Genomic DNA, 23,203 nt, shown 5'->3' on the forward strand with positions numbered 1-23,203 from the left:
CACCAAGATAATACCCCTGCAACTGCTCTTTATGAGTAAGATTTTGCCCGCTTTCCTTTTGTTCAGACCACCCTGGACCTGCTCTTTCTGCAGCCTACCTATTTGGCAGAGTCCATGTCTGGCTGTCACCCAGGTATCTATGTCTTTAGCTCGCATCCTGGATTGGCATCTTCTGGTATTAAAATTCCACCCAGTTTTTTGGCCAAAAGCCAACAAGCTCTGGCGATGGCAGTCAGACCTACACACCTGTCCATTCACACACTGCCAGCTGGGTAACATCCCTCTCTGCCAGCCACCTGCCTACATTTATCTTCTCCTGCCAAAGCACCTCTTTCCCAGTCCCGGCTCCAGCTGAACCCTTCTCTTGGCACACCTGAGAGGAGCATGCAGGACAGGAGGAAGGCTTTAGCTTTATTTTTAATGAACTAATTTTTGTTTAATGAAATCTTGTGGTTATACATTATGTGTATCTATGCAATTATATGTAACTTAAAAGTGATATATAAATATACATAGACAGCAAGAAGTGAAGTTTTGAATTCTGGCTTAGGGTTTTGGGTATCTTATTTTTTTCCTACATATTTTCTTTAAAAGCATTTTGGAAGTTCATGCAAAATAAAAAAAGGAGGAACACATTTTAAAAATTAGCAGAAGGACTTTTGAGCTGTGAAATTGAGGACAACTTAGTTTTGCTCATTTTGATATTCAGTATAGAAAGTGGCCCTGACCTGCCTGTTGGAATGGTGTAAGAGACTGGGTGAATTAGTATTGTGGGAATTTACACATCTTGCTTAGCAAAGGTTGCCCCTGCTTCATTAGACTATTCATAAATTATTTGATTTTAATGAGAAATGATGAGAATATTAATCAAATCTAACCATGGACAACTGGAGACAGTTTTGGAAGAGTAGATGCTTGTGTTATTCATCTTTTATGTAATCGCAACACCAACAATGCATCAAAAATTAGAGGTTCTAGTGCACCGTTCATCCCATCAGGAGGTCCAGTGACAATGAAATAGGCAGAAAGTAAAACTAATTATAAAACAATGTGATAAATACTGTAATAAAGATAGGAATAAAATGTTTTAGGAGTGTCCTGCTTCTGGCAATGATAAAATAAGTGGTAGATTTCCTCTTTCACAGTAAATGGCTGAAACACTGGATCAAGTGTATTAAATAGCTTTTGGGCAGGATTGCCTGCAAAGGGAAACTTTGGGATAATGGAAATGTTTGATATGTTGATTATGAGGGTGTTTACATCAGTATCTGATAATCAAATCTCAAACTCATCAGTCTTTATCCATGAAAATGGGTATTTTTTGATATAAAATCATACTCATATAGTGATTAAGTGAAACAAGACTCTTACTCCATAATTGGAAAATATACAATTAAAAAATAAAGTTGAGATGGATCATAGACCTAAATGTCAAAGCAAAAACTTTAAAATTTCTATTAGGAAATATTTTTGTAAACTTGAGTGGGCCAAAACTCTTCCCAAGAGGGAGCAAAAAGCATTTTAAAAGTGTTTGGGGAACCCAAAGAAACAATTAACATCTGCTTTGAGAAGGCTTTACAGAAAAGGTGCCTTGATGGAAGTACAAGAACAGACTTCTGGTGGCTGTGTGAGAGACGTGCAGAATGGGGGCACTGCCACACACGGGGAGATGACTTAGAGATGGTGGCAACAAGGAAGAAAAAGAAGAAAAGGAATGCATTCTCACAGGGGCCTCAAACTCAAACACCTCCACTGTCCAGGGAGACAGTGTAAGTGTGTAAAGCAATCTAGGTAGGAGATGGTAGGGAGAGGAGGGAGCTGCGGTAAATCGCACAGTCTTGCCCCATCTAAAGAGGGCAGCCATGCTCACTTCTAGCCAGTTATGCTCTTAAGGGAATGCAGGCCGAGGGCTGTCAAATCTGACTTTTCTTACAGAGGAAGTAGGGAACCCAAACTTCTACGCAGAATTTCTTGATTTTAAACTCTGGAAGGCTTTGCCAGCTAACACTCTGAGTCAAACAAAACATCAACACATACACACAGTTCCGGGCAAAATATGTGTTGTAGGTCAACAGTTGATGACCTTGAATTTGAATATGTGGGACTTATTAAATCTTTGAATGGGGATGGTGAGAGATGATGCAAAGTTTTCTGGCTGGGGCAAGTGTTTGGATAGTGATTTCAATAATGGAAACAGGAAATTAGGAGGCAGGAGTATATGCGTGTGCATATAATGATAGTGACTTTGTTTGGAGTGTTACAATTGAGGTGCTTGTATGAGTAAACAAACCTTCCTCTTCCAGAGGATACTGGAATACGAGTCTCTGATCTCTTGTCAAAGGACAAGATCTGGGGAAATGTGATGTGGTAACTATGGTTGGAGTCCTGTGTTTTTTTTTGTTTGTAGGATTTATCCTAACCATATTAAACCTAATTTCCTTATGCCACTACTTAACGTTCATTGTTCCAACAACTACTTCGTGATACTTTCAGTGCTTTACTGAACAGTACAATATTTGGTTTTTATTAACATACTCTTCTTATTTTATCCCTAAGTTCTCTGGCTCAATTTGTCTTTTCCTTGATTCCAAAATGAGAGAAAACCATTGAGTGCATCATGTGTTTTTTTGTAGACAAAAGTTATCTACTGCATGACCCACCATTTATATAGCTACTTTAAGTAATAAAATTATAGAAATGGAGAACATAGTCGTGGCAGCCAGGGATTGGAGGGGAGGTAGAAGGGGTGGATGTGTCTATAAAAAGGTAGAACAAAGGATCCTTGTGATAGGACTGCTCTCTGTATCTTGAGTGAAGTGATGGCTGGATGAATCTACGCCTGTGCTAAAACTGCATCGAACTAAATACACACACACACACACGCATGTAATGAGACATATGAAGCTAGAAAAATCTGTGTAAAGTTGATGGATTTTGTAGACATCAATTTCCTGGCTGCAGGATTAGCTGTGAAATGTTACCACTGGGAGGGAAACTGGGTGAGAGGTACATGAGATCTTTTTGTGTTAGATAACTGTACGTGAATCTTCAGTGATCTCAAAATAAAAAGCTAAAAAAAAAGCAATTAAAGGATATTTGAGTGTGTTTTTAATCTCTGAAATTGATCTAGAAACCAAAGGCACAAACTGTCCCTTAATGGCCATGTCAGAGAGAGAATGACTTGGTTGGACAGCTCATGGTTATGACCAGTGTGACATCACTTAGTCATTTTCTTCGTATTTATGGTGCAGGCCTCCTCTTGGCAGGCACTGCCATAGTCGCTGTATACAGTGCTGAGTCTGATCCGTGCTGTCAGGAATAGCAATATCTAGTAATGCAGATGCCTGTATTGAAAGCAAGGAAAATTGAGCACAGAGACCATGATGTCACAGTGTGGGGGAATCTAGGAGGTACTATGCTAAGTGAAATAAGTCAAACAGAGAGAGACAGATACTCTGTTCTATCTTATACGTGGAATCTAAAAAAAATTTAAAACTAATAAATATAAGAAACAGATACAGAGAATAAACGATGGTTAACAGTGGGAAGAGGGAAAGGGAGAAGGTCCAGATAGGGGTCGGGATTAGAAGATACAAACTAATCTGTATAAAATTGATAAGCAACTAAGATCTATTTTACAGCACGAGAAATACAGCCACTGTTTCCTAATAACTTTGGAGTATAATGTATAAAAGTATTGAATCATTGTCTTGTTCAGCTGTAGCTAATATATTGTGAGTCTACTACACTTGAATTAAAAAAAAAAATCCCCTGGGGAAGGTCCTTCCTGAGTCACTAATCCAATGCTTATTGCTAGGCAGAGGGGTTCTATGATTGGCCAGGGCTGGGTCATTTGCTTACATAGAGCTGGTGGAGTGGAGACCTCCAAGGCGGCAGGAACTAGCATAGGCAGAAGCAATACAGTGCTCCCTGATGGCATGCACAGAAAGGGGTGGCAGCTGCAGGTGAAGGAGTGAACAGTGACCTGTTAGGTGGGGCCCAGGGATCACCCAGAAGGGTAACGAGAGATGGCTCTCTCTCCTGCCTTGGGAAGGCAGTACGGTAAGAATATTTTTGCATAGGTAATAGAAACTGTTTATTGTTCTAAGCTGGAGAAATTGGATATGTACTTGAGGGAGATTAATTTGATCAGAACTTTACAGATGAATTGGAGAAAGGAGTCATTTGCGGCTTAGATTCTAATTTGAGACTTGCTAGCCTCAAGGTGCAAAGTAATAGATTCATAGCTTTCCCTTGTTCTTCTTAATAGTTATTACCAAACAAAAGTAGTGAACAACTCAATAACCATTTACATTGGGCTGTACAATTGTAGAGTCATTCTTTCAGCTTTTGCTTTTGTTTCTGTCATGTTTGTGTGTGTGCCTTTTTTTTGGAGGGAATGTGGGCACTTCTTTACAAATGAATTTTGATTTAAAATCAATTTAAGATTTTTAAAACTTTTCAGCTTTATTGAGGTATAATTGACAGAAAATGTGAGATACTTAAAATGCACATTGTGATGATTTGATGTATGTCCACATATTGAAAGGATTCCTCTCCCATCTAGTTAACACATCCATTATATACAGATAGTGGTGTGTTATATATCTGTGTATGAATATGTATGGTGATGGAAGTATTATATATATTTGTATGAATACACATACATATTTTGTATGAATAAAAGGTATTTCCATGTATTTGTATGAATAAAATACACACACTTTGGTGAGAACATTTAAGCTCTACTTAGCAATTTTCAGTTACACACTACAGTGTTATCAACTATAGTCACACATTATAGATTAGATTCTTGCACTTTCTTCATCTTACAGGTGAAAGTTTGTACCCTTTAGCCAGCCTCCCCTTTTCCCACCACCCCTGTAGAAACATTCCCTAACTCTTATGTGACAGGTGATGCCCTGTGTTTTCTGGGGTAAAATAAATAAGTTTAGCACCCTCTCTCAGAAAGCTTTAAATATAGTTGGTGAGGTAAAACACAGAATCACTAAATAATAGGACAGATATGAGAGGGACTTTGTCCTGTGTTCTCTGCTGACCTCCACTTGCAGCACAGTACTGGGGACATGTCGGGTGGTCTGAAAGTATGTGAATCAAGGTGGTCAGAGTGCCGCTGTGTTCACACGGAAATTATCCACTTGCAGCTGTGCTTAGAAGATTAATGAGGAAATGGGTGTACGCAGAAAATATCTAAATGACTATATTTTTACATGTGGAAACTGCTGGTGCCACAGGCCCACACCATCTGTTGGTTGGCTTGGCAGCTGTGACAGTTGACAGCAGTGCTCAATGGAGAAGCCAGGGTTCACTTCTAGGAGGATAGATGCACTACTGAGCATGGCTGGGAGAGCCAGGGAACCGTGGTTAGAGTGGCAAGCCTTAGAACCCGCTTCCTTGAATTTTACACTCACCCGAGGCTTGGAACTCTGAAAATCCCCCTTAGCACAGTCTTATTACTTATTTTCACCCCACATTTTCCTGGTCTCAACCTTAAGGCCATCAAGCTTCCTTATCAAGGTTTTCATGCCTCCCTACTCAGCTGTGTGCCCTACATCACCTGCTGTATTTTTCATGTCCAACTTTTGCCCAGTCCACTTCGCCAACTTCCAGTCCTGAAATGAACCCTATTTCCAGTTTTGTTGAAACATCTAGGTTTCTAGATAAATTTATGTAAGAATGCTGTTATTCCATTCTGATTTCACATAGACAAGACAATAAGATTGTAAGTCTTGACCTGCTTATCTGCAATTCTAATACCAAAGAAAGTTCTGGAAATCACAGGGTTTTGTAATTGACTTGACAAAACCTGATGTGGCTTGAACTAATTTGTCAACAACCCCTGAACTGACCCGGGGCTAGTGACATATGTTTTCCTCTTAATGAGAAGATGAATATTTCACTGAAGAAAAATAGAAGTACAGGATAGCTCCCTCGCCCCTACTTGGGATGACATGTAACATACATTTCTACACTGTTGTGTCTCTAAAACAGAAAAATTATGAATTCTGAAGCATGTCCAACCCCAAATGTTTGAGATAAAAAATTGTGGACCCGTATACTCTTAGCTTTATGGGTTATAAATAGTTCCACTTGTGCTGAGTTGGATAATCCTTAAAATCATCCTGAGGTGTAGTGAAAACATTGCTGTACCCAGTTTTCAGATGCAAGACTGAGTTTTAAAATTATAGGTCTGATCACATAGCTCATAGACCAGTGAACTAGGATTGGAAACGAGAGGTTCTTTTCCAGTCCCTTTGTGCTCTTTTTTTGTTATTTGTACTCAGTTCTGTCATTATCTCAATATGTATCGAAGTTGAAAAATCATCTACAGAAACTAAAATTTCTAGGTGTAATTTTGATAAGGGGCAGGATATTTACATACTTAAATAACAAAATTGAGATAATCCATATATCGTGTTTCATATTTTGATTTTTAAAATCACTTAAATTATATTATACACATATTCTAATGACATTAAATCATCTTCTGTATCATGATTTTTCCAATTTTGCTTAAGCCTCTGGTGTAGAGCGTTCAGGGCACATAATCATTTTCAGAATTTATGGAACCTCTCATTACTGATCTGCACTCATAAACCATCCCACTGCTCCCTAAATTCACATAGACATCCTCTCTTATGTCTGACATATGACCCTAGACATGTGAATAGTCTTGTAAAATAAATGTTATAAAATAAAATTTTAAAAATGTTTTCCAAATTATTGAAATTATAATTTGCTTAAGACCAGGCTCATTTCTAGTTTTTTTGTTTACTATACTTTAAGACCTACTTCTTTCTCTCTCTCTATATATGTATATAATTCTGTCTTTAACTGCATTATATATCCATAGTGATCATCTATTGCACTTTATTTTTCCATTCCTCATTTGGTAGAAACTTTGGAGTTACAAACAATGCTATGAAGATATCATAGTTAGCAACAATGCTGTGAGGGACATCCTTGAACATGTTCCCTTATGGAACTGAGTAAAAATTTCTCTGAGCTCGATCCTTGGAGTATGATTTCTCCATCCAAAAGCATATGCAGATTGAATTTCTACAGGTGATGCCAGTTTTTGACCACCTGATAACAGTTAAGCCTCCCAGAAACAATGCTCGAGGATCTCATTTCCCTAGATTAAATCTAGATATAATCCAACTTCTTAAACTTTTTGAAATCTGATGGATATAATCTGATATGTCATTCTAAAGCCAGTGAATTTGAGAAAGTCTTTATGTTCTGGTTACCCATCTGTGGTTTCCTGTTTACAAATTGCTTGTTCAGTTCTTCGTACATTTTGAGTTAAATTTCTGTATTTTTATTATTTATATTCAGTAACTTACATAAATTTAACTGCAAAATACTCTACATGTTAAAATTCATTTTACATATTTCCTATTGTTGAATATTTTGATTGGATCAAACTGTTGCCATTTTAAATAATGGTGTGGTGAATATTTCAGTACATTTGTATACATGTCTATTTAGTTCTTAAACACCTTCTTTTGTTTAAGTACAAATAGAAGTACAAGAGATTCAACTGTATAAATGTATTTAAAGTGTTAGACTAATTTCTTATTACCTATCTATCAGTTTTTCCCAGTATATGAGATTTCCTATTGCTCTAAACCCTTGCCAACCTTGAGCATATTCTTTATCTGAATAATTACTAATTGTTCAAATAGTATCTGGGAATTTCAGTGAACATTCTTTAGTAATTAACACATAGAGCATAGAGTGCTATGAAACTTCCTGTATCTAGTCATTTGCCAGTACTATAGTGCTTTCATTATTTTACTTTTTAGATATGCTTTCACATACTATAGTAACCCTTACTACTTTTCTTTTTCAAACACTTCCTGGATATTCTTGCCTCTTTTTTCCATTTAAATTTTGGAGTGATTTTTTTTTTCCTAGTCTCCTCTCAAGTTCAGTGAGTTTTGCTTTGTTTTTGTTTTAGGGTTTGGTCAAATTTATAGATTACTTTAGAAGGAATTGGATCTTCGCATCCAAGAGCATGACATCCTTTTAAGCTAGTTGAAGTCCTCTTTTACAGCTCTTAAGACTGCTTAAATTTGCTTTGTATAGATCCTGCGTACTTCTTACATAGTTCATTCCTAGATATTATCTCTTTTTAAAGGAAGGGAGGAGTTGCTATCTCAAATGGGATTTTTTTCTCCATTCTAAATTCTAAGTTGTTTGTATAGTAATGAAGACTATTGATTTCTTGTATTACTTCTATCTGTTGCCTGTTTATTGGATTCTCTTACTGTTTGTAATTGTTTTCCAGTTAATTTGCTTATCTCATTGTTTGCAATAATATCCTCTACAAATAATGGTAATTTTAACTCCTTTCCAGATTTTTTTTTTTGTGTGTGTGTGTGTCTCTAGTTTTTGTGTTTCCTAATTGCAGTTTTAATCCTCCAGAACAATGTTAAATGATAATGCTGGCTATGGTCACCTTTGTCTTATTCCTGATTTTAACTAAGAATGCTTCAAGTGCTTTCCGATTATGTGAGATGTTGACTTATGATGTTAGGAAGTAGCCATTTATTCTTATTAATTCATCTTTCTATTAGGAAATGATTTTGAATTTTATCAAATACATCCACATCTGTGAAGAGAAACATAAATGTTCTTTTTAAATATGTTGTATATTTTAATAAGTATTTTGAGGTATAACTATACCTGCATTCCTGGAGTAAACTCCACTTAGTCACAGTGCATAATTATTTGAATGTATTGCTGGCTTCTGTTGGCTAATATATTAAGGTTTTAAGATGACATTTATAAATAAGTTTGGTATATAGACTCACTTCGTCTGTTATTTCTGAACTTTTGGTATCAAGGTTTTGTTCATTTCATTAAAATTATTTACAGACTCTTTTTCAATGTTCTGGAAAAATTTAAATACAATTGTAATTAATTTTTTTTTTCAAATATTTGGTGAACATCCCTCTAGAACTTGGATCTGATACTTTTGGGGCTAATAATGTTTGGACAACTTGCTCTCTTTCTCTCTCTAGCAGTGATTTACATTTGGGAGTAGTTTCATCAGGACCAAAAGTGGAGAGGTGGTTCAGAATGAAACATTATTTTCTCTGTTTCCGAAGATGTAGACGAATTTCTGAATATGTGGTTTGTTCATGTGATGAGTTTCTATGCATATGCTGCTTCCTCTGGCTGGCTGATTGGAGCCTCATCTGGGGAAGCATCTGCTACCAGACCACATGCCCTTTGAATAGGTGTAGACCAGGGACTCAGGGGTTGCACCAACATGTACCTTCACGAGAGTGCTTTAAGTCATTGGCTATTTGAGGCCAGGAACTTGCTCTTTTAATTCTCTGTGTGATTTCTTGTTTTGTCTCCTGGCTTTAGCTGTCCTTTGATATATCTTGAGATTTGAGGCTTAGCTGTCTCTATATAGCTGAGATTGGAATGTGCACATTCTTTTTGTTGCTCTAAGATAATTGCTTAGAAGACCGGTACTGGAATGCTCACTTAATTATTTTGTTTTGAAATAAAAGATGATTAAGAAGCATTTTTCTATCTTTATTTCATGAGTAAATTTTCAAATTATAAAATCCCTCTTGTACATCTCTCATTTTGGACTCAGTGTTTGATGAAGAACACATTAAATTTTATCATTGCTGTTTAGACTATATCAAGATGATCTTAAAGTTTATTCTTTGACTGATTAATGCAATGAAATGTATTAGTAAACATTTAGTATGAAATCTTTTCTGCATTCCTCAAATCTGTTGAAAAGCTAACAATAAAAAATTATATTTATTGAATGTTTACCCATATATGCTCAATAAATGTCACTAAGTTCTATGTATATATGTGTTATCTTTTTAAATCCTCACCACATTTCTATTAAGTCAGTACTATTAATATTTTACATGTGAAGACTAGTTAAGGCTAAGTCATAAGTTCACAAAACTAGTATGAACAGTGATCCCAAGTTTTAGCCAGGCTGACTGACCTCATATCTTGTTTTATTATTTTGATATACCAGTAGTTAAAAAATTTTTTTTAAATATATTTTTTGGGGAGGGGTATTCTTAGGTTTATTTATTTATGTATTTTTAATGGAGGTACTGGGGATCGAACCTAGGACCTTGTGTGTGCTGAACACACACTCTACAACTGGGCTATGCTCTCCCCCCTGTATACTAGTAGTTTTAATTTACTAACATTTTATTAAGTATTTTTAAATCTAGTTCAATATATCAGTAAGGTTTTGGTGTAATATCTATTTTATGAATGAAATAAAAAAGTGAAATAAACATTTTATATTAAAGAAGTGATGGAAAGCAGGAGTTATCCCTGCTTTAAATACTCAGTTGCTATTGCTTATAAAGCCATTTAAGCAAGGGACCAATTTTACAAACAATTATTCAGCTTCTTTTTCTGTTGTGCCCAATGTTGTCATTCTTTTCAGTTTATCTTTCTTTTTAGGCAGGTTTTGGTACTCTTATTGTTTTAGAACGTGTCCTCTTTTATTTAATATTTTTTAAAATTAATTTTACTTATAAACTTTTATTTAATTCTTTTCATTTTTAGTACTACATACTTTATATGTATATACCAGTGGACAGAATAATACCTACCCATGTAATATATATCTAGATAAATAGAAAAAGATACACTCAGTAGGTATTGCCACATTTTCCTCTGTTTGCTTTATGCCCTTTGATTGGTTTTACCAGACCAAAGATCCTGCACCCACCCCAAAACCACCGCAGACTCATATCTGTTACTTCTTTGCTTTTGTTTGATGGAATGTATTTTTCTGATTATTAGTTAACAATTTTCTTAGTTTTCCTCCAATGAGTTTTAGTATTCCTTTTCTAAATCTTGAAGTTAAAAGTTTATTTCCTTTTATTTACCTTAAAATATTGATCTAATTCAAAGGTATGAATTTCTTTAGCCATTTTCTGTATTATACTAATCTACTGTCATTATTTTATAAATAGCCCATAATTATAGTTTTGATTTTCCTTTTAAAAAAATTCTTTGGTATGTTTTAAAAATATACTGTATTAATTCTACCTTTATTATTAGAGAAAGTGGTATATATCTTCTACCTTTGAGACTTTATGCAGTTCTAATTATTGCCACAGAATGTAACCAGTTTTGGTAAACATTCCATAATCTTGAGAAAATAAGGTGGATTCTTGGTGTGTAAAAAAGCTGTTTTGTACGTAATCATGTATTATATCTGAAATCTCTGTATATTGTTTACATATTTTTTGTTCTGTCAAAAGCTGATACTGGTGTATTAAATTTTCCCACTTCATCTGTGTTTCTGACAGTCTCTTTCTATAATTCTGAGTTTTTGATTACTGTATTTCCATTCTATATTCTCTACTTGGAGGCTCATGACTCATGTCTTTATTTCTTTGTATTTAACTTCTGTCAGTATAAGTGACTTCTTTTTCATACCTTGATTTAAATCATACTTTGATAATTTTGCCAGCCTGTGTTCATTCTTGTGATATATCTTTGTAAGTTCTTTATTTGAATACTGTTACCCCAACTGTAAGCTCTTTTTTTTAGTAAGGAATTTGATTCATTTACCTTCACGCCGATAGCAGGTAAGTTTAGTCTTATTACAGTCATCTTCGTGATGTTTCTTTTTTCCTTTTTGATGGTTTTTCTCCTTCCGTATCTTTTGTTATATCACACACACACTTTGCCTTTTATTATATTAATTTGAGAAGCATATACATCTAAAGTATGATTATATTAAGTGTACATAGATGTGTTTCTTTTAAGGATGGGGCAGAGAATCATCTCAGGTCACTTAGTGAGTCACCCCAAATTATTATCAGTTAGTTATAAGCTGTTAAATGATATGCAAGGCCTAAAATTATTTTGAATTATTGCATAAATTTTAAAACCATACTGACAAATTATTTCAGTTTTGCCTTGTTTGATTTGGTTTTATTGCGCACAGTTCAGCCTCAGATAGTAGCCATTTTCTTTTGAAGATACACATTTTGATTTCTCTCGGGGAGGCTGCTATACATCTGTAAATAATTTATTTCTCAAGAAAAGCATTTGGGGGCTGCACAAGTAGCATGCTTTTCCTTCGTGGCTTCTTATATGTGAGTTTTTTTGGTCCTTGAAATTAAATGATTACAAAAGAGTTTTTGGTCTATGTTCATTTTATATAATACTTATGATACTTAACAGTACTATATGGTACATAAAGATCTTGCAAATCTGTGTCCTTTGTAACTCCAGCAAATTTTTCATCTATTTATTTATTACCTTTGTCTTATCCTTCTGTTCTCCACCTTTTTTTGTTATTATACATCTATATTTTTACTCAACTCTTCTATCATTAATACTTTGTGGCATCGTCTATGAATTTTTTGAATTTGTCATGCACATTAATTGAGTTGAGTATCTAACCTGCCGTTTATCTCAATATTTTAGAGAGATCTTTATATAATCTTTACTTTTTTAATAAGGTTTCTTTCAAAATAAATGCTTAGCTCCAGTTTCACAGATAAAGTGCCCTCTTGAATCTTTTGAGGAACACACATCAGAATATTTTTAAATACTTTGCTTGTTGCTTGCTGTGTCAGAGGAATCCCTGTGATTTCTGTTTTCAAGGTGATCTTCTTTTTCTAACCTGCAGTTTGTATCTAGGAGTATTTCCTCTATTGGTTCAACTGGGAAAATGCAGATGATTTTTTTTGTCCTGTTGAAGTCTTGTTCCCTGGGAGGAAATCTTGCGTTATAATCACCCCTTCACTGTCCTGCGATCCCACGTTTTCTCATCTCATTTGGAAGATGTAAGTGGAATTTAGAGAAGTCTCTCAGTTCTTCTCCAGGAAGCCCTCTGTCTCATGAGAGGTCATAGTTTTCCTTACTACCTGCATTATGTTCCTTCCTGAGGATTTCTTAGCAAAAAATCCTTGGTTTTTCTAGCATCTTTTGTATTTCAGTCTCTAATGGGAAGTTTTCTCTATTAAGGAAATCATACGAAATATTCATAAAAGTGGGGAGCAAGGTACTGCTGCTTGTGTTACATGTTTTAGGATATTTTATAATATATTGTAATATGTACACAGACATATTACGTTATATTATATTATATACTACATATACCACACATGCTACATACACCACATATTTTACAAAAATCTGCAATCCTTTGTTAATCTTTAGCTATGATATTATAGATAGGTAATTTTCCCCCATTACAGTGTATGTTATCTCCACAGTAAATTCAGATACAACCACTTTTGAGTGGTACCAAATATCTATTAAATAACTTGAAGAAAAAGCAAACACCTTTCCAACCCAGTGTGTTCTAGACATTCCATAATCACTTTAGGACCTCAGAACACTCAACTGAGAAGACGAAGACAATTCAGTGTGATTTTCCTCAGCATCCCTTTCTCTGCATCCCAAGTTATACTTTCTTTTTTCTTAATAATCAAGCAATCTCCATCAGTTCCCATTTCTATTTCTCTGGGTCTCTGATTCGTCAGTTATGTTTTTCTTCCCAACCTTAAGTTATTTCTACTCATTCCTTTTCCCTAGATGGAAAATTTGCCCAAATCCTTTCTTTGAGAATGTAGTCTGCATGTGCTTCATCCTCCTTATTGCCACACACTCATGTCTCAACTTCCATGCCTTTTCTACTAAAACAATTCTTTGATAGTAACCATCTAGGGGCCTTTAACTCTTTCCTTACCCTCTTTCATTTGTTGGTCGGCTAAGATATCATTAGTCATCCCTTCCGCATCCTGGAAACCCTTTCCACCTTTGAGACCTAGGTTTACGCTGCTTGTCCTCCGTTTGTTGTGTTTAATTCTTCTCCAGCTTTAGTAGCTCTTCTGATTTTTTCCTTCTGCCTAAGATCTCTGGTACTTTGATGAAATCTTCCTCCCAAATTCTCCTTGGTGAATTCATCCATTCTTAAAGCTTCAGTCTGCATCACTAGGCTGATGACAGTTTAATCTACATCTTTCTTTTCTAGCACTTCCTCCTGAGATGCCATTTTCCTCAACCATCTGATAGACACTATCTCTAAGAGTCTTAGTTGGGATGCTCAAAATCTGGAAACCTTCTGTCTCTCTTTCCATATCCGTCAGTAACCAAATGCTGTCTTTTTTTTTTCTTTTGAAATCGGGTTTTTTGTTTTTTTTTTTGGTTTTGTATATATATATTTATTGAAGTATAGTCAGTTTACAATGTTGTGTCAATTTCTGGTATATAGCATAATGCTTCAGTCATACATGAAGATACATATATTCGTTTTCATACTCTTTTTTACCATAGGTTACTACAACATATTGAATGTAGTTCCCTGTACTATACAGTATGAACTTGTTTATTGATTTTATGTGTATTAGTATCTGCAAATCTTGAACTCCCAGTTTATCCCTTCCCACTCACCCCCCCTCCCCGGTCACCATAGATTTGTTTTCGTTATCCTATCTGTTGTCTTGTCATCTCCACCTTGAATCTCTTGTCTCTCTGCTTAAGTACCACCCCATTTAGTGCACTTGTATTGTACACACTAAGGACTAGTGTGCCATTTGCTGCCATTGCCTTCTCATGAGTAGGAATATGAACAGGCCCATCCAAGACCAATTTCTACTTGGATCAAACAGTCTGCAGGCTCTGTTCATAGGCACATACCACATAGAAGTCTCATAATGCAAAAATGCCTGCTTACACAATGACAGTATGTTCCCTTCAAGTCCCACCTCTTTTCACTTCAGGACAGTAATGTTGCAAGTATTTAAACAGGACAAAGAGATAAACTTAAAATATGTTGATCATTTTGTTTTTAATCAATCTCAGGGAAACTCATTCTGGGATTTACTTATCTCTTCTGACGGATCACAAATCAAAAATGAGACTTACTGTCTGTCAAGTGACTCATGTAGTTTCTTGTAACATCCCTTTCTACATAGCAGATTATCCAGCTTGGAATATAGATTAAATCTCTGGTCTGTGACGGAAGAGAGACATACTGTAAATATTTAACTAAAAAGTATTTTTAGCTAATAGGCATATTGAACTATTGGATTTTAAATGTTGTAATGATACAGATCCTCTCTTGTGAAATTATTTTGGCAACAAGTCCTGGGAGCCCTTCTGCTGGACTGACCCCTTGGTGATGGCATCCCAGCATGTAGGATTCAGCGCTCATTTCCTGCTCAGTGATGGCGGCTCGCATGTGCACAACACATTAGAGTTTGTGAAACACTCATAATTCTTTTTCACTAATCTTTAACATAACCCTACGAGATGGATACAAAATGCTGTGCTAGTCTCACGTGAAAGATAAGCAAAGATAAGGGCTGGAGAAGTTGAGTGGGATTGGGAAGGTGAAACAGCAGAAAGTGTCAGATTCTGGTCAAGAATTCTACTCTGACTCCAAGAACCAATATTTCCCCCTTAAACTAAACTATTCTGGATGTATACACATCCAATGTTCCTGTAATTTTTTGAGTCCTCACTTTAATGTGAGTATAGGCTCATTAGTATTGGGGATCTGCTATTCATCTTTGTATCTCTAGACACTGTCACAGTGGGCAGAGCTGTCCATTATGTTGACATTTGATAAGTGAACCAATATGTAATAATAGCTAACATTTACTTAATGTTTCATTGTTTCAGATGCTAATAACTTTATTGACTCATTTGATCCTTGCAACCACTCTTGTAATAGGTATGGTAACTACTACCTCTATTCCATAGAGGGAGAAATTGGGGCAGAGGAAGGTGGAATAATACACCCATAGCCAAGAAATGATGGAGTTGATGTTTGAACCCAGCACTCATTTAGCCCCTATATTGTAATGTCTTTCATGATGTGAGTCCATCTTATAAAAATCAGATGATGGTAACGGGTTTGGAGGTCTTAAAACATGTCTCCAAATTGTTGGACAGTCCTCCCAGGGAGAGGTGTGAGTTTGTAGCTTCTCCTGTTGACCTGGGGAGTCTGGTAAAGGTTTCCAAGACTGGGCCATAAATGGCCATGCAGCTTGTACCTTGTGACCTGGAACATCTGTTAATAGAACCCTGAACTGACAGGAAAGTCGTCTACCTTGATGCCAAACCACAAAGAAACCCAAGGCACCGGGAGGAGCCACGGTTGGGCACCTCTGACTAACAGTCCCAGCTGATGCTGGTGTTGCAGGTTGTCCCAGCTCTGTGGTCAGACGTGGAAATGAAGAGTGTTTTGCGTCAGTCCCAGCCGTTCTAGTGTTCCCAGCTAAGACCCCAGACTTTGGGGAGCAGAGATAAGTCAGCCCCATTGTGCCTCGTCTGTATCCTTGATTCACAGAATCTGTGAGTATAACAAATGGTTGCTGTGGTATGGCACGAAAATAACCAGATTAATGAGATTTAATCCTAGTTAAATAAATGCTCCCATATCCCAAGGCCGCTTGCTCTCTGATAATACTCCAGAGCTGCTTAGTTGAATTAATCAAATATGTTATGTGTTACAAACCCCACACCAGAGGGCGCTGCACATTTGGCTGACGGAAGTGTTTAAAGAGATTGGCCCATTGGACAGCTCCTTGCTTCCAGGAAACCCACAGGAATGTGGAATCTCTTCGTATTCTGCTGAGCTCAGTGGGTTGCGTGTTTTGTTCTCGGCTTCTTGGCCAACAAGTGTTGGCAATCATGTCACTCCTTCTCTGATTATATTGTAACTGGGTATGAATTGCCGCTGCTGTTGTATGATATTTTACCCTCCCCAAAACTGGGTGCATTGGCCAGCTTTCTTGACTATGTAGGTCTCCCTCTACCCCTGGATTTTTTTCGTGTGAGTTTTGTTTTGTCTTTTTTTTTGGGGGGGGATTAGATTTATGTTTTCGTTTTGACAGAAGTACTAAGGATTGAACCCAGGACCTCATGTATTCTACCACTGAGCTATACCCTCTGCCTCCCCCTAGATTTTTTGAGGAGCAGCCAAACCTACAGAAAGTGAAAAATGACCAATGTTAGCTCCGGCTTTCTTCCTGAGCCAGGATGCATTTACTTGGTTGTGTTCTTTGTGTACCATGCTGTGGACTAAGAATATCAGTCAGCTCCTTCAGATCTTAGGCATCACTGAAAACTTACCAGATTTACAAACGCTGGACACAAAAAAGATACAAAGGACTTGATTGTTAATGCATATGAGCAACTGCAGTTGTGATACATTCTCTGGGCCAAAATTGCTATTTGAGCCATTCATTTATTCATTCATTGAAAAAATTATTAATTGAGGTCTTTGTGCAGAGCATTCTGCTAGATGGTAATGAATCTGCACCTAAAGTAGAAACACACTGCATTCATTGCCATTTCTTTTACTCTTATCTTTTTAGTACCTGTACCCTGGAATGCTGTGCCCTCTATCCATGTGGGGCTCAATTCATTTTCGTTCAATTAATAGAAAATGAAAGTGATTTTTCCTTTCCTGGAAGAGTCTTTATTCATGAAGCCTTTCCTTATTCTTTCATCCTATATTTAATCCCTTTTTCTTCTAGGCTCCTAGAAGAACTCAAATTTGTACTTATGTATGTATTATGGAGTTTGGATTTTCTGTTATAGTTTCGTGTTCTAGGTTAATAATGGCCTTATCACTCACGAAAGAGTATTTGGTTGATGACCCACTAAGCATTTGATGTTTGACAAGTCTTTTTCTCTCTTGTCCTCAGTTTCCTCTTCTGTAAACTTGTGCATTTGAATTAGGTAAGTGGATTTCAGTCTGTGTGCCAAGACCGTCCGGGGCAGGATGGGAGAGTAGCTGAAGTTTCTAAGACCTTCGTGTGTATATTTCAATGGAACTTTTAAAAAATAAATGTATGTAAAACACACAAATTATTTTGTAACACCTGGGCTTTAAAATTTTTTTTAAAATAAAAAGGGTCCTCATAAGGAAAAGGTCAGAAATTATTAATCTGTAGATAGAGTTGGCAAACAATGACCTCTGGGACAAACCTAGCCAGCAGCCTGTGTTTGTGTAGCCCACAAGCCAAGAATGGTTTTTACATTTTAAAAGGGTTGTTAAACACACAACAAACAGGGAAGATTGTGTCTCAGACTACACGTGTGACCTGCAGTACCTAAAATATTTACCGAAATATTACTCTGGCCCCGCACAGAAAAAGCTCATTGACCCCTAGTGTAGATCAAGGATGTAATGTGCGCGTCTTATGAGCCGATCATGTATTCTACTCGCCCTTGCCCATGGCAGACATCTTTAATGGGTTACTGAGTGCCTCTCCATCTGCCGTAGCCTTCCCACTCACTCAGTGCTCCTGGAAGTTCGTTACCAATCTAGTGGAGCTGGCATTTTAGCCTCTAAGCTCTCACTGCATGGGATATCTATACTTAAAAGAATGTTGAGGCAGTCTGTTACTGCCCCCAATCCACTCTTCCTAAGCTTCTAGTGCCTTCTAGCTGGCTTCCATTGCAATATCTGTATGTCTTTTGCTCAAAGGCTTTTTCCAAAGTCACTGAAGGTGACACCCCACCTATACCCGGCAGGCCAGGAATGTCAAGGAGTTTACATTAGAAGCAGCTAACACCCCAGCTCCCTTGCCTTTTGGGTAGGATAATTACGAGATAATCTTAACAAAACCTTCCAGAGTTTCCCCGTGAGGTTAAGCCCCATTTGCTCATTATGGTAACTGGCTAAATGATGCACCTTTATTAGCCTCTTCCCTTCCCTTTGACACCATTGTTTTTCCTGCTGGTGTTCGCTGCATTTCCCAAATAAACCACTTACTCTGGAATCCTTATCTCAGAGTGTGCTTCTAGAGAAACCCCAACCAAGACTGATTTCAAACCTACCCCTCCATGGAAGTCATGCTTTCACAAAGACCTCTGACTTAAAACATTATGAGCTTCGCTTGCAAGTTCTGGAATTTGCTGCTTGCAGTTACTCATTTTGAGGACATTTGTTATTAAACCATTGGTATGGTCTGATGATGTCTCCATTGTTGACTGTGGCATGATGGATGGGTTAAATAATTAATTTTCTGATTGGATACTGGAAGCTTTTCAGCCCATTTCTCTAGACCCTTATTAGTGAAAAGACTTCCTAGGTGCGCTTACAATGGAAAACTCACAACCAATAAACAATTGAATTTTAAGATTTACATTGGCCAGGCAGGTTGTTATGCCAAGCTCTAATAATAACTCCATTTTTTCTCAAACCCTAGCAGAAAGTGCAGGCAGCTGTGTCCAATTATGCTGAGCACAGCAAACTGAAACTTATTAAAGGTAGGAAACAGGCTGTTTCAGGATGTGAAAATCTCAACATAATTTCTCAAGTGTATGGTTTAGTTGCTGCTTTTACTTTATTTTATTTCTCATGCCAACACTTAGTTTTTTAGTTTCCAATGTAGGGCAGAAAATGCGGTCTTCATTAATACCTAAAAGTCAGAGTCCAAATATATAAGTTCTGTTCCTGGACCAACCAGTGACTGTATTGAATGACCCACACAAATCATTTCTCATTTACTGTTCAAAAAAATGCAATTAATAATGCCCCTTCATGAGAGGAGAATTTTGATTAAAGTTTATTTGGGGGTTTGAGATCTAAAACCACGATATGGAAAAATGCAAGATGGCAGAGCATTTTAATTAACTGGGTTATCGGTCTGCCTGACAATTGGAGCAGTGTTTCATGAAGGGACTTTCATGATCCTGAAAAAAAAATTCATTTTTTTATGATGTGAGAAAAAAATTTCTTAAAGTAACTTTTCCTCCTTCCACCACCTCTGGCTTTCCCAGAGGAGTTCATTCCATCAACAACTTACTCTGTTGCCAAATGATTCTGATGATGTTTTCCAAGTTGTCCATGCTGCATCAGGGACCTGGTCCAGCTCTTCTCCTTTGTCTAATAGAAGTCACTGATCCCTTTGCTGGCTTCCTTTAATGAGGACCAGCCAGGGAGCAGTCTCTCTTCTCATTCTTCTACTAATTTAGTATCTTTTTCTGCACCATGAGATATTTTACAACTGGTTTCAAAACAGTGCCCACAGTGGTTTTTCATGCTGTCAAAGCTAGTACCTTATTTTTCTAGACAACTTTCCTATCCCCTCATCTAAATTAGATCCCTTGTCATGTTTACTCATGTACTGTGTGTTTTCACTTCACTGAACTTAGAGCTGTTGGCAGTTACGTATTCATTTCATTGGTTATGTGACTAATGTCTTTGTTTCCCCACTAGCCTATATGCCCCAAGAGGGCAGGGAGCATATTTGTCCATTAATTACCATATTCTCATGTTTTTTCCTAAAACATGGTATTGTTGGATGAAACAAATTGCATATTATATATACTTATTAACATACTCCTATTTAATATGTAATTATTCAAATAATACTATCTTTCATGAATATACTTAGCATGTATATATAATATATATACATGCACATATAACATATGATAATATGTAATATAAAATATATAATACATAGGATAATATATGTATTACTATATAATGTGTTATGTATATGCACATATATGTGTGTGTATATATTTAGACAAACTAAATCTAAATCATTCTTTCTCTTTCAAAATGCCCAATTTTCGTAAATTTTTATAAGCAGGAATAAGAAGCTTATTTAAGTCTGTTGTCAAAGTTAAGTTTATTTTTAACTTTTTAAAAAAATGGATTAAGTTTGTTTTTTATTGTTTCAGACTGAGAATGTACAATGCACTGGCTACATTTATATTAGTTACCATGGTTTCCAATACTTCAGAAATTGTCCAAGAAAGGAGTGGAATTTTTCTCACCATGCAAAGATGTTTTTCCTTAACTTGTTTGTGCCCACGTAATGTACCAGTTTGAATCGTCTGCTTCTCTCCTCCCCATCTGTGCTGTTTGCAAGGGGCGGGGAGAAAAGGAGAAGAAAGAAAAAGGCAGGTGGAAGAGACACAGCCTTCATTACAGCAGCGATTAGCTCAAAATTACTCTTTCCTGTATTCTGAAGGCCTCTTGCACAGTGTAGAGGTAGCAGCCAGAGTATGTTTGCTTTCCTCACATCACTCCAACATAAATCTGTGCCAGTTTTGGTGGAGAAGGTAGGGTGAAGACCACTCATTCTCTAGAGATAGCACTGTCAAAAGGGATTTTTATGTGAACAGTTTCACTGATGTTGCTTCTGTTGCTTTTAGTGAATTTTTTCTGACCAGTTGAAAGGGTCTACTTTATGCAAGGATGACTGCCTTTGATTCTGCTCTAATTACTTATCTGTATTGTCTCAATTCACAAAATGCAATTTTTCCCTTGGAAAGTGTTGTTTACTCCACATTCTATGGTTTGTTTTCATTGTAGAAGCCATTGCCAACTAAGCTTTCTTCCTTTCAGCAGCTATGGTTGTGTCCTGGCATGACTCTTGTAATAATAGCTCTCACTTACTGAATACTTACTATCTGCTTGGAACTGTGGTCAGTGTGATAGTTGTTGGTCATCAGTATTTACTTCACCCTCCAAATAACCCTGTAAAATAGATGTTGTTATTATTACCCCCATTTTATAGACAAGAAAACTGAGCCAGAATCCAGTGCATGGACCTAGGACAGTAAAACAGATCTAACATCAGGCTTTTGTTAACTTGTTCATTTAAGAAATTTACTGACAACTCACTGTGACCTAGGTAATTTTATGTATGCTGGGAGTACATTCCTGAACAAAATAGACAGACTTCTTTGCCTCGAGAAGCTTCCATTCTACTGGTCTTTACACAATGCTATGTTACTTCTTGTACATCTTCTTGAAGCCAAGGGAATATTTTGTCAGAAAATAGTGGAAATTTTCATTCTGTATGTTACGCTAACTCTTAGGTCAGTAAGCTGGCTGGTTTATTTCTGGAGAAGGAAGCTCTAGTAGAAAAGTTTGGAGTGCCTACTTGACCTGTCATTCTTCTTTGTGAGTTAAGTTCCAGCCACCTGCAAGAATAGTTCTAAGAAGTGTCTTTATGATGTTACATTGCCCTCTCAACCACTCATGGCCATAGCTGATGGGCATTTACCATGGCTAGGCAAATTAGATTTTTTCTAAATCTAGAAACTGAAATTAGAGATACTTAAAAGATCATTTGTTATTTGAAGAGAAGAGGTTTAAAGTGGTTTTTGACTGTCATTCTTGGCAATGTGCACACAGGGATAGAGAAAGTTTGCCTTGAGAGTGAGAGAGAGAATAAGAAGAGAATGGTGGACAAGTGGACAATGAAGTAGATACAGAGAAAGAAGCAAGAGCGCAAAATTGTGTTAGCCCAGACAAGGAAAACCAAAGGTCACTTACCTAACACAGCCCCTGAATTCCTATCTTAGTTTGTGCTCCTACACAACCTGCCTATGAGAGGTGGTCCTAGGAAGCAGCTCACTGGGAGCAAGTTTTGGAGTTGGATCACCCACCACCAGTTAGCGATGAGGACACTGCGATGGCAGATGGAGTAGCAGCAACCCTTGCATGAGGTTGCAGTGCACTTGCTAAGACTTTGACTCACACTGAACTAGTACAATACAAGGAGGAGGACACCAGCTCGTGTGCAGGATCTCAAGCATTTGAAAGATGCAGGACGATATTAACTATAATGATACTGTGCTGACGGCCACTGATGTCTAAAGAGGGAAAAACACAAGCCCAGGAGAATCAATACCCAGTTTCAAGGAAAGCATGAGGGTCAGGGAGCCGCCTTGGCAGCATAACAGCATTTATTACCTTTATCACCTGCAGCTGGAGGGCAGAAGAGCCGAGGACTATGTAATATGCAGATAATGTAACTGGGAGAGCAACAGAACTTGGTAGAAAGGTGAAAATCAGTTTAGGCAGGACTCCTCTGCCAACACAGGGCCCATGGAGAGGAGTATGGTCTTGAGATGGGGATAAAGATATCTGGGAAGATGTCATTGAACAACTTGAACTTCTAGGTCCCTTTGATCCCTCTGTGCCTGCAGAAGTGTCTGACTTCCCCTTGTGGGAAATAGAACCCACTCCACCCACCAACCCCTGCCTTTTGCTTGAGGCTATAGATAAATTGCAAATGAGACAAGTGTCTTGTAAGCCAATGCTGGTCTTTAGGATCTGCCTTGTCCTCCTTCTCTCCTGGTAACCAGACCAGTAGTGAGGGGCAGATGACAAGTGTTGGACCTGCTAAGCTGTAGAAGGAATTATAGACCAAAGAGGCCA

This window comes from Camelus bactrianus, chromosome 3 (assembly GCF_048773025.1).
Source record: "Camelus bactrianus isolate YW-2024 breed Bactrian camel chromosome 3, ASM4877302v1, whole genome shotgun sequence".
NCBI classification, from domain to species: Eukaryota; Metazoa; Chordata; class Mammalia; order Artiodactyla; family Camelidae; genus Camelus; species Camelus bactrianus.